Below are 10,021 nucleotides of genomic sequence, written 5' to 3'. Positions count from 1 at the left end.
CGCAAAGACGAAAAGCCGCAGCGCAAAGACGAAAAGCCGCAGCGCAAAGACGAAAAGCCGCACCATAATTACAAAAGCTACAATGGGAGTCATGCTAAGCTATGCTAGTAGGTTAATCATTGCCTCCATTCTAGCATAACCTCCATTGTGGCTATTTGTTGTTGAAGCTTTTGCATGCTGTTGACCCTTCATGGCCACCGTAGGTTAAGACCACTGGGAACTAGCTGCTAGTATAATGTTGCTAGCTAGCCTTTTTGCATGTATATTGGGTAAAATTCAAATGAATCGTCGGTTAGCTGGACAACATTCATTTGATTTGGCTCACTTCTGTTGTCTAACCATATGAGGTTAGGCACTAAAAACCTTTTAAATATGGGGCAAAGCTTTTCATAAGCAGTGAGAGAATCACAAAGCTGCTGCCAGGAGCCAAAAACAGCCCCCAGAAATTTCACTGTTTTTTATTCATTTGATTGAAGTGCAGCAAAATCCCTCAACCATTCCCTATATTTAGTTTTTTAGTCTTAAATGTAATTCAAAGTGGCATGAAAAAGGTCTTTAAAAGTCTTAAATTTGACTTGCTGAAACCCGCAGGTACCCTGAGTAACACAGGTTGAATGCAGGAACTGTTGCTGCAACATGTTTGGCCTAACTTCATTAACTGAGCCTGATGTCTGGGAATTGAGACATACATACCAGTCAGTCAGTGAGCTAATCTAAGAGAGAAGGGGGAGACCACCAACACAGGCAGCGAGTCTATCTGAAACCGTGTGTATGAGCCGGAGAGGCCCGTTATCGCTCCGCACCTTTGATATGAGCCTGAGTTGGAGCTGAAGTGGAAAGATTTGCACAGTTCGTTTCACAACTTCTCTTATCTGCAGCGACTGAAGTAATGCCTGATACTGCCATTACCCTGCTACTGTGTGTGGGATTGTGCAAAAATGACTGAGCACATCAAGTAATACTGCTTCTTCCTCTGGATTTTATTAGACAGAAATAGTTTTAATTAATCAAGGAATATGTTATAATGGAAAAAATGAGTAAATTTCTGCCTAAAAAAACAGGCACATTTGAAAAGGTGAAAATGTCCTAAAAATAATAAACTTTGAAATTATTCTCAGAAATTTTCTAGACATTTCTAAGCTCCAAAAGTCTAATTTGTTAGAAAAAATCTCAGAAATGTTTAGGAAAAAGTGACATTTCTGAGCTTAAAAAGTTGAAGATTGTTCATGTGGATTACATTTTAATACAGCATCTGTCAGTATATATTTATGTAATTCTGTTTCCAAGTTCATTGTTCCTTCAACTTTTTATGTGAGGAGAAATACCAGCCTGAAACTAATGTAAAGCTTAGAAATATACAAATTTCTTAGAATTCTGATTTTGTTTCTCTGAATTCTTTTTCTTAGAATTGCGACTTTTTCCACATAATTCAAACATTTTTTCCTCAGAATTTTGAGTTTCGTGGCTTTAATGCTTTTCTTCATTTCTACAACAAAATCTCCAGTTTTCTATGAAACAGAGACGACTAAAGTAAGAGCCTGAGTGGTCAGGCGGCCGCTCCTTCCTGTGCGCTACATGTGGAGTCAGGTGTGTGTTTGGAGGCAGACGGCTCAGGTATGTTTACCCAAAGCCACTATCAGCTGCAGACCAAACATGAGGCTTACCTGCTTCTCCTGCTTTCTTCCTTTTCAAAGCCGTCCGTCTTTCTACCCTCATATATGTTCCTCTGAAGAGGCGGCGTGCCACCAAACACCCACAGCCACGGAAAACGACGCAGGGAGAACCTTTTCTCAAGGTTTGAGTCGATTATAGCAGCGGCAGAAAAAACTGTTTTTGGCTTGTGGAATAATTAAAGGTGACCTATTATGCTTCCTTGAACAGGTTAGGAAAAGTCAAAATATGTTCGTTACATTTTTTTGCACAAAAATCATTCTTAGATATTGACACGTGGTTCCTGGTGCTGGGCACGCCTCCCTACTCAACGTTTACATTCCCACATGAAAATGGCTGCAAACAGATTCACAGCTATACGACTGTAAATCTGTGAAAAGCAGAAGTGGAGCCTTCTGCACAACCAACAAGTGGTTTCTGGATGGCAAGTCCATAAAAGAGCTGGATAGAGAAGCCAACAATTTTAGTCAAGAGTGCAACATATTTTTAGTCAAGTAAAAGTAAAGTATTTGATAAAAAAGAGTACTCAAATACTGAGTAAATAATAATAAAAATGAATCATTTAATATTTAAAAATCATATGTTGAAATTTTAATATTCAAAAAGACACTAGGCTTCACCATCAATAAAACACTGAATTCATGGACATTATTCAGGTGTTGGGACATGTAATAATAAAACTGAACTGTATAATATAAAATTAAATCTTTAGTCAATCACTGAAAATCTTTTCCGTTTCTGGAAAATCTTCACATGTGGACAAATTTAAAAATACTAAATAATTCTGGAAAAATGAAGTCAGGAATAGTAAGAAACCTTTGAATGAACTGTAGAAAATGTTTAATGGGATTAAACTGGCTGTAGGTTTTGCTTCATAGTCCTTCAAACTTGGCAGCATTTTTTTATCTGAGTTTCAGTAGTTATTTTCTCCACCACCAGATGGCGACAAATGTTTAAAAAAAAGGCAATCCAGCATCAACCGGAACCAGGTTTTCACGCCGCTGCCGGGTTTCCTGCTTTTATCTGCTGGTTATTGGTAGCAGATATCTGAAACTCCAATGATGTGTTTGAAATAGAGAAATACTGTGATTCTGCTCAAGTTTTTTATTTTTTTTCTCCACACCACATTAATGTAAGTGACACGTTTATTAAAATGATGACCATCCGGTGTTAGTTGTGCTCCAGCTGTTAAACTCCTCCCAACGCGTCGGTCTGTACACCTGTAGGTAGCTGAACTCTTTACTTTTGCGTTTAATGTACACAGGAAATGTTCTTGTTTTTCTGAACCAGCTGCTGTTTCTTTGTGAGGACGTTAATCCCAGTCTGAAAGTGAAAACACACTGCAGCACCTTGATCTATGAAAACCCAGCAAATATTTACATTTTACAAGCTTTAGAGATCATTGCTTCTTTTAGTTTTCACAATTACAGCAGTAAGCTGTTTGTACAGAACAGCTTGAAGGGATTTTTTCTTTCTCTTGGATAAAAAAGGGAGAGAGGGCTGGTTAAAGGGCCGTCCTGTTTTGGACATTTTGATGGATGGAACTGGTTTTGATTTCATACTGGTTCTGCCACTAAATCCAGTCCAACCTTGTTTTTCTCCTTGGCTTGACTTTGAAACTCGTGAAAAGTTTTCTTTCTTTGTGATTGGAGCAAACGCGAAGTGAATGTAGCGACTGAGCAGTTAACTCATTGAAACAATGAAATGAAAACAGTTAAGAAAAAGTGTGAAAATTCACAGTGAATATGGATTTTAGAAACCAAAAAGAGGAAACAGAAGTGGTAAAATGTTGGGTCATAAAGCTGTCGATGCCTTTTAGTAAAACACTTTAAAACTTGAGGTGAATCTGGTTAAATGTTAGTTTCTTTTTGTCTCGTAAGGTAAATTCTACTTTATTTGTATAAAACACTTTAATAACCTTCCCTAGATTTAGGGCTGGGCAATGAGTCAGTTTTATCTATTGATCAAATTTTCTGTTTTTGAATACATTTTTGAAAAATTTGTTGTTGTTTTTCCCACCAATTCACTTTTTGGATTTCCAGAGTGATCCTAACTGTTATTTGTATTTAAAAAAAAAAAAAAAATCCAAATTAGAAATCTAATTTTGCTTTTAAAACATTGGAGATTTAAGTTTTAAGCACTATCTAGATTATACTTATATCTGGAGCATATTTTTGAACATATTTATATTAAACAAAATCCAAATTAGTAAAAAAAAAAAACTTACAGAAAGATCTCCCTTATCTTTCTTTTGAGTCAAAAAGAGAAACCTGATCTTATTTTTAGACATTTGATTTAGTTTTCTTAACTGAGTTTAATTTCTTAATTACAGATGTTATTGTGAATGAGATATTGGATCTTAATAACTGCATTTGCATTACAAAGTTTGACAATTAATGTAAAAAAAAAAATCATAATTTTGCGCTTGCATTGTTTCCACTAATTAAGAAATGCAATTAAAATCACATGTGATTGAGTTTGTTCATGTGATAAGTCATTAAAAAACATGCCATCATCTTCCAACCACTTCCTGTTGTCTTCTTTGTCATTTCTGTCAGTAGTAACATGCAGATTTTGATCACAGACTCGTGTGATGTGAAAAATGTTTCCATTCCAGTTTTGAAAAGTTTAATATTTTCAACACGGCCAAAATAAATAACACCTCATTGTACTGCCAAAACTTTACCAAAAAACTAGAGTTTTTCAAAATGGTTTTGTTTCCATTTCCATTCCAATTTGCACAATCATATGGTCAATGGAAATGCAGTTGCCAGTTTGGTTTCTATTACAAATGTGCCTAAAATTTTGTCGATATTCCAATAATGTTGGGGAAAAAAAACAATTTTGCAGTTGTGTTGTTTCCATTGAATAAAAAAACACAAGGTCACACTGAATAAGTTTGTTCATGCAATAAGTCATTAAAAAACACGCCGCGCCGTCTTCTTCCGTTAGCAGTTGAAACATCTGGGTGTTGATGATGTGATACGAATAAAATGTTTCCATTGCCATTTCGACAAATCCTGCCAAAAAACACCAGATTTTTTATCAAAAAAGGTTTTTTTAAGTTGGCGTTCCCATTTTTAGAGTTGCTTTTGAAACACCATGAATGAAACATTAGTCAACATTCAGATGTGGAACGGTGACACTTGACTAAATTTAACGCTTCTATTGTTTTCTATGACTTTGTGTTTTTGTATTTTTACGATGTAAAGAACTTTGCTGAAATGTGCTACACAAATAAACTTCACTGATTGATCTCCAATTTGTGCAATTTTAATGTCAAAGGAAATGCAGCTAAAGGTCAGATAAAACCAAAAAAGTGGCACCAACTCAAACTATCTGAGTTTCACTGTCAGAAAGAAACTGTCAAATTTCTCATGTCTTAGTTGTGTGTTTCTTAGTGGTTATTCATGAGGCCTTTCCTTCCACCAAACTTTGTCTCACTTTCCAAAATGCTGATGGCACAGATGAAGAGATGAATCTGGAGGCTGAAGCCGGCTGCAGGAGGAGAAATTAGAGGTGGTGATTAAAGATAATGGTTGTTAAGGGGAAAGAAATGTCTCCCACTCTCTTTTTGCCTGTCTTACCACCGTCTCAGCCCAGCTTTTCAATCAGTGGGAGCTTTCACTTTGCCTTGCATGACAAATATGATGGTGGTGTGTGTGTGTGTGTGTGTGTGTGTGTGTGTGTGTGTGTGTGTGTGTGTGTGTGTGTGACTAACCAAGTCCAACAGTTCACTCCGATGTATGAGTGGTTTGGACCGTTGCCAGCATGTAAAGCCTAGCAACAAGATTTGCCTTGGCCTGCTCAGAGCGGGAGCTGGCATGCTCACAGTTTGGGCATATGGATCTTTGTTTGGCCGTTTTGGACCATTTAGTCATTCTGCCACTTCAACTGGACTACTTAGCGAATTGGTACTACCTCTGGTTCTGATCCCACACACACACACACACTCACACACACAAACATGGGCCAACTAAAGCTTGACTCTGGTGCTTTACAGTCTGTTACTGTTCACAGGCGCTGAATGAAATCGAGAACCCTTTCCAATTAATCCTTTTAACCAACATGTGTGATCCCTGGCTGTCGCTGACAGGCCTTCGAGCTGCAGAGCCATGCCAAGTCCAGTCAGATCACGGCCTCTAGGGCTTTTCCTCTCCAACTCCAATGATCGGCCATGACGTCTGGTGGCTCCCGCGCTGATTCCCCTCTGCATCGAGTGAAACCCAGTCAGGATTCTTCTACAAATGGTTCAACATTCCTAACAGCAAATCTAGAAAAAAAAAACACATTTTCGCTGTTATGTATCATCCGTATCAGCAGATTTTTCTGTGGATTTATTCCCACCCATTTGTGGAATATTTTGTACAGCACATTTAAAGATGCGTTCACACCAGTCCTGTTTAGTCTGTTTTAATCCAACTCTGGTTCTTTTGCGTAGAAAGTCCGGTTCGTTTTGGGAGATGTGAATGTGTAAACGTACTCTGACACGGAACAAAAAAAACAGACTCTCAGTTTGGTTTGAGACGGTTTGAATGAATGTGTGAACCCTAAGTGGACCAGAGATCGCTCTAAAAGCAGGAAGTGGACTAAAGCGCAGGGGATTCTGGGTAAATACAACCAAAACAAACACAAGAGTCAAGCAGGCATGGTCATTTATCAAAAACAAAAGGGAAATCCTACACCGCTAAAATCTGACGCCATCCCATTGTTGTTTACATTTCAGTGTCTTTGGAGGTTTTCATGTTGTTTCCTTTAGTGGTTCTTGGTGTAGCGCCTCCACAGGTGAGGAGGGGAAAGGGTTTTTTAGAGAGTTTAGCAGTGTGAAAGTAAACCACAGCAGCTGAAAATGTGAGAAATGTTAACATTTTCATCCCGAATTGAACAGAGTTTACAGGATTATCAGGTGTTTAAACACCCTAAAAAACATAAAGATGGGAACTTATACAACATCCCGATAAGCAATAGCATTTTTGTTTTTGTGTTGTTGTCTTTACGACTCCTGTTTTTTTGCTGTGGTTCCCTGAACCTGTCCAGAGTATAACTCGCCTCCTGATAACCACTGATGACCACATGAACCTCCCTGTCGCCCAAATCGGTGCAGAAAATGAAAGGATGGAGGTTAAAAAGCAGCAAATCTTTCAAAGTAAATTCCCGTTGGCGTTCCTGCTTGTGATCAGATGTAAAACGGAGAACTTGTTGGTTTTGGACGGGATGGGGCAGTCATCCCAGCAGGGAGCCAGATAACCCCCCCAACCCCCCAGGGGTCTCCACATTCAAACCTCAACAAGAACTGAAGCGTTTTTAAATTGGCCTCGTTCAGAAATACTCTAAATCTGTCATGCTTTAACGCGGTGTCACATTTCCCCAGATTACCATCATTACAGTAATTAATGTTTTAATTTCTGCGTATGTTTTGAAATGAAACCCAAAGTGCTGTGATTTTCGTATAATATGGAACTAATACAGTGTGGAGCATTTGGTAATCTGGCTCCCACATGCCTTGGATCATGCTGTAATTTGGTGCTAATGCTGAGCTGCAGTCAGTTAGAAGGAAAATTATATTTATATAAGCCTTATAACGTTCCTGCATCTGATTTTTGGGGTTTAGAAATTCATGCAGTTTTTGATGTGTGTGTTTTTTTGTAAGTTTATTAATTTGTGAAAAATTTACCTCCACGAAAAGAAAATGGCTTATGCAGATTTGATTTTATTTTTCATTCAAATGAAGCCGCCAGCCCTTGAGTAGATAAAATGAATAGGCCTTTTTCTGGTCACGCGCAGATGGATCGCTAACTAGGTTACAGTTTCACATAAATGACTTAATGGGCTGCACTGCTTTTGAGATCCAAGTGGCCTTTCACAGACCTCACAAAACCCGTGTCTAATACATCCAGCTTGTTCAAGTACTGTTACTGATAATGAATACTGCCATCTGTGAGGCTGCTGCTAAAATTTACTGTCAATATGCAAAAAAATACGAATAAGCAGCTTGAATGTTTAGCTGCTGAATCTGCATGTGGCAGGTTTTGTTTGGCTGTGATTTCTCTGTAACACGGCAAAAACACAAAATTATAACAAATATTTTGGTTGAGTTTCTGCTGCAAATGTCCTAAACAAGACTTACAAATAACTTTTCAGCACGATATAGGAGTTTGTTTCACATCAATAATTCCTTAATTTGACGAAAAAGAACTAGTTCAATTGGAAGATTAAATCACTTAAAACATGAGAAAAATTTATTGTTATAAGTGAAATAATCTGCAACTGGAGAAAGTAGTTTTTATCAATATTGCATTAAAAGTAGAGGTGGATGCCTTACTGTGTGTTTATGCTGTTTATATTTTGAGAAAAGCATTTTTGTTGTAACTAATGCACATTTTCATGTTTCATAGTAGATTTTTTTAAACGTAAGACCTTCCTTGACTTGAGTCTTGATGTTTGTCTGCTGTGAAACCAGATTAACATTATTATTAACAAACAACACATACAGATTTTTTTGAAAGCAAACCTTGAATGAAGTTGTTTTTTAGTGAACATCATATATAATCTACTCAAAACTCATTTCTAGTTAAAATATTTGTTTAATGTAGGTAAGCGGGGCAGAAAAAAACCTTTAAAGCCAGAGGTCATCAGGTGAAATCTGTTCAAGCAGGAAAATATGACGTTTCCAACGTCTGCAGCGTTTCTCTTATTCTTTCTGTCTGCATTAGGAACATAAGGTCACATGACTGTCATTTAAGTGTTTAGAATTTTCTGCTTCAACAGTTAATGAAAAGAAAGAGACTAACGCAGCTTTACAGTTAACTTCAACTTTTTTAAGTGGAATTCTGCAAATTGCAGTTTCATAGAGCACATTTCTTGCAGATTAAGGGCATCGGATGGTATGAAAGAAAATGCCCAGCATTTCTGCCGCCTTGAACTTTTCTTCAATGCGCACTAGACATTTCATGAAGCTTCAATCAAGAGTGAGTGGTAAATGACCTTAATCTGTTAGAATGTATGAAAATCCTTGAGCTAAAAAGTTTCTTGAAGCGCAGGAAAATCTCATTAATTTGGGAAACTGGGAGGAAAAGGTGAACAAATGACTACTGTACACAGCAAACCGCTGCTATCTGAGAAGTCAGCCTTACATTGGCTGTAGTTTGGTTAAAATCAGATAATTAAATACACTAAATTAAAAAAGACAAGTTAAATCAGATGAAATGCCTCTTGTATTAGGTTAGTTAGAATTCCCAGCTTTAGTTATTTTACATTTAATTTCCCTTTGGGATCAAGAATATAATTTTAGGTTTAGTTATTTTTTATTAATTGCATAGTGTTCATTTTTAAATTTTGACCTGACTGTACAGTGTTTATTTCTTTATTCAGTTTTTGTATATTTTATATTCTATCTTTGTGTGAACCTATTTCTTTTTATTATTATTATTTTATTAAACCGTCATTTAACCAGATTAAAACCCATTTAATTTTTCACAAGAGCGACTTGGCATAACAGACGAGAAATAACAAATAACAAAAACAGACAAAATGAGAATAAGTTGACAATAAAGTGCAAAGTTGTGATTGGAGCAAAGTTAATGTAACTACTGATCAGTTAACTCGTTTAAACAATGAAATTAAAACAGTTAAGAAAAAGTGTGAAAATTCACAGGTGAATATGGATTTGGAGAAACTAAAAGAGGAAACAAAAGTGGTCAAATTTTCACTTTGCTGCTGTTGCGAAAAAATTTCCCCCTTATGGGACAGTAAAGGAGTGGGTTGCTAGGTAACGGAGCTGGGCTCCGCCCGGCTGGGTTGCTAGGTAACGGTGCTGGGCTCTGCCTGGCTGGGTTGCTAGGTAACGGGGCTGGGCTCTGCCCGGCTGGGTTGCTAGGTAATGGGGCTGGGCTCCGCCTGGCTGGGTTGCTAGGTAACGGGGCCTGCTCCGCCCGGGTTGCTAGGTAACAGTGCTGGGCTCTGCCTGGCTGGGTTGCTAGGTAACGGGGCTGGGCTCTGCCTGGCTGGGTTGCTAGGTAATGGGGCCTGCTCCGCCCGGGTTGCTAGGTAACGGAGCTGGGCTCCGCCCGGCTGGGTTGCTAGGTAACGGGGCCTGCTCCGCCCAGGTTGCTAGGTAACGGAGCCGGGCTCTGCCCAGGTTGCTAGGTAACGGAGCTGGGCTCCGCCCGGCTGGGTTGCTAGGTAACGGGGCCTGCTCCGCCCAGGTTGCTAGGTAACGGAGCCGGGCTCTGCCCAGGTTGCTAGGTAACGGAGCTGGGCTGCGCCCGGCTGGGTTGCTAGGTAACGGGGCCTGCTCCGCCCAGGTTGCTAGGTAACGGAGCCGGGCTCTGCCCAGGTTGCTAGGTAACGG

General features: G+C 38.7%; 1 protein-coding gene across 1 annotated transcript in view; it reads left to right on the top strand.

Moving 5' to 3' along the window:
• Window positions 1-10,021, top strand: part of atp11b (ATPase phospholipid transporting 11B) — an 83,207-nt gene that overhangs the window by 72,737 nt on the left and 449 nt on the right. The gene's annotated exons all lie outside the window — the stretch shown is intronic.

Source organism: Poecilia formosa, unplaced genomic scaffold (assembly GCF_000485575.1).
Source record: "Poecilia formosa unplaced genomic scaffold, Poecilia_formosa-5.1.2 Scaffold419, whole genome shotgun sequence".
NCBI lineage: Eukaryota > Metazoa > Chordata > Actinopteri > Cyprinodontiformes > Poeciliidae > Poecilia > Poecilia formosa.
The sequence above is the reverse complement of the archived record's forward strand: the minus strand, read 5'-3'. Positions and strand labels throughout refer to the sequence as shown.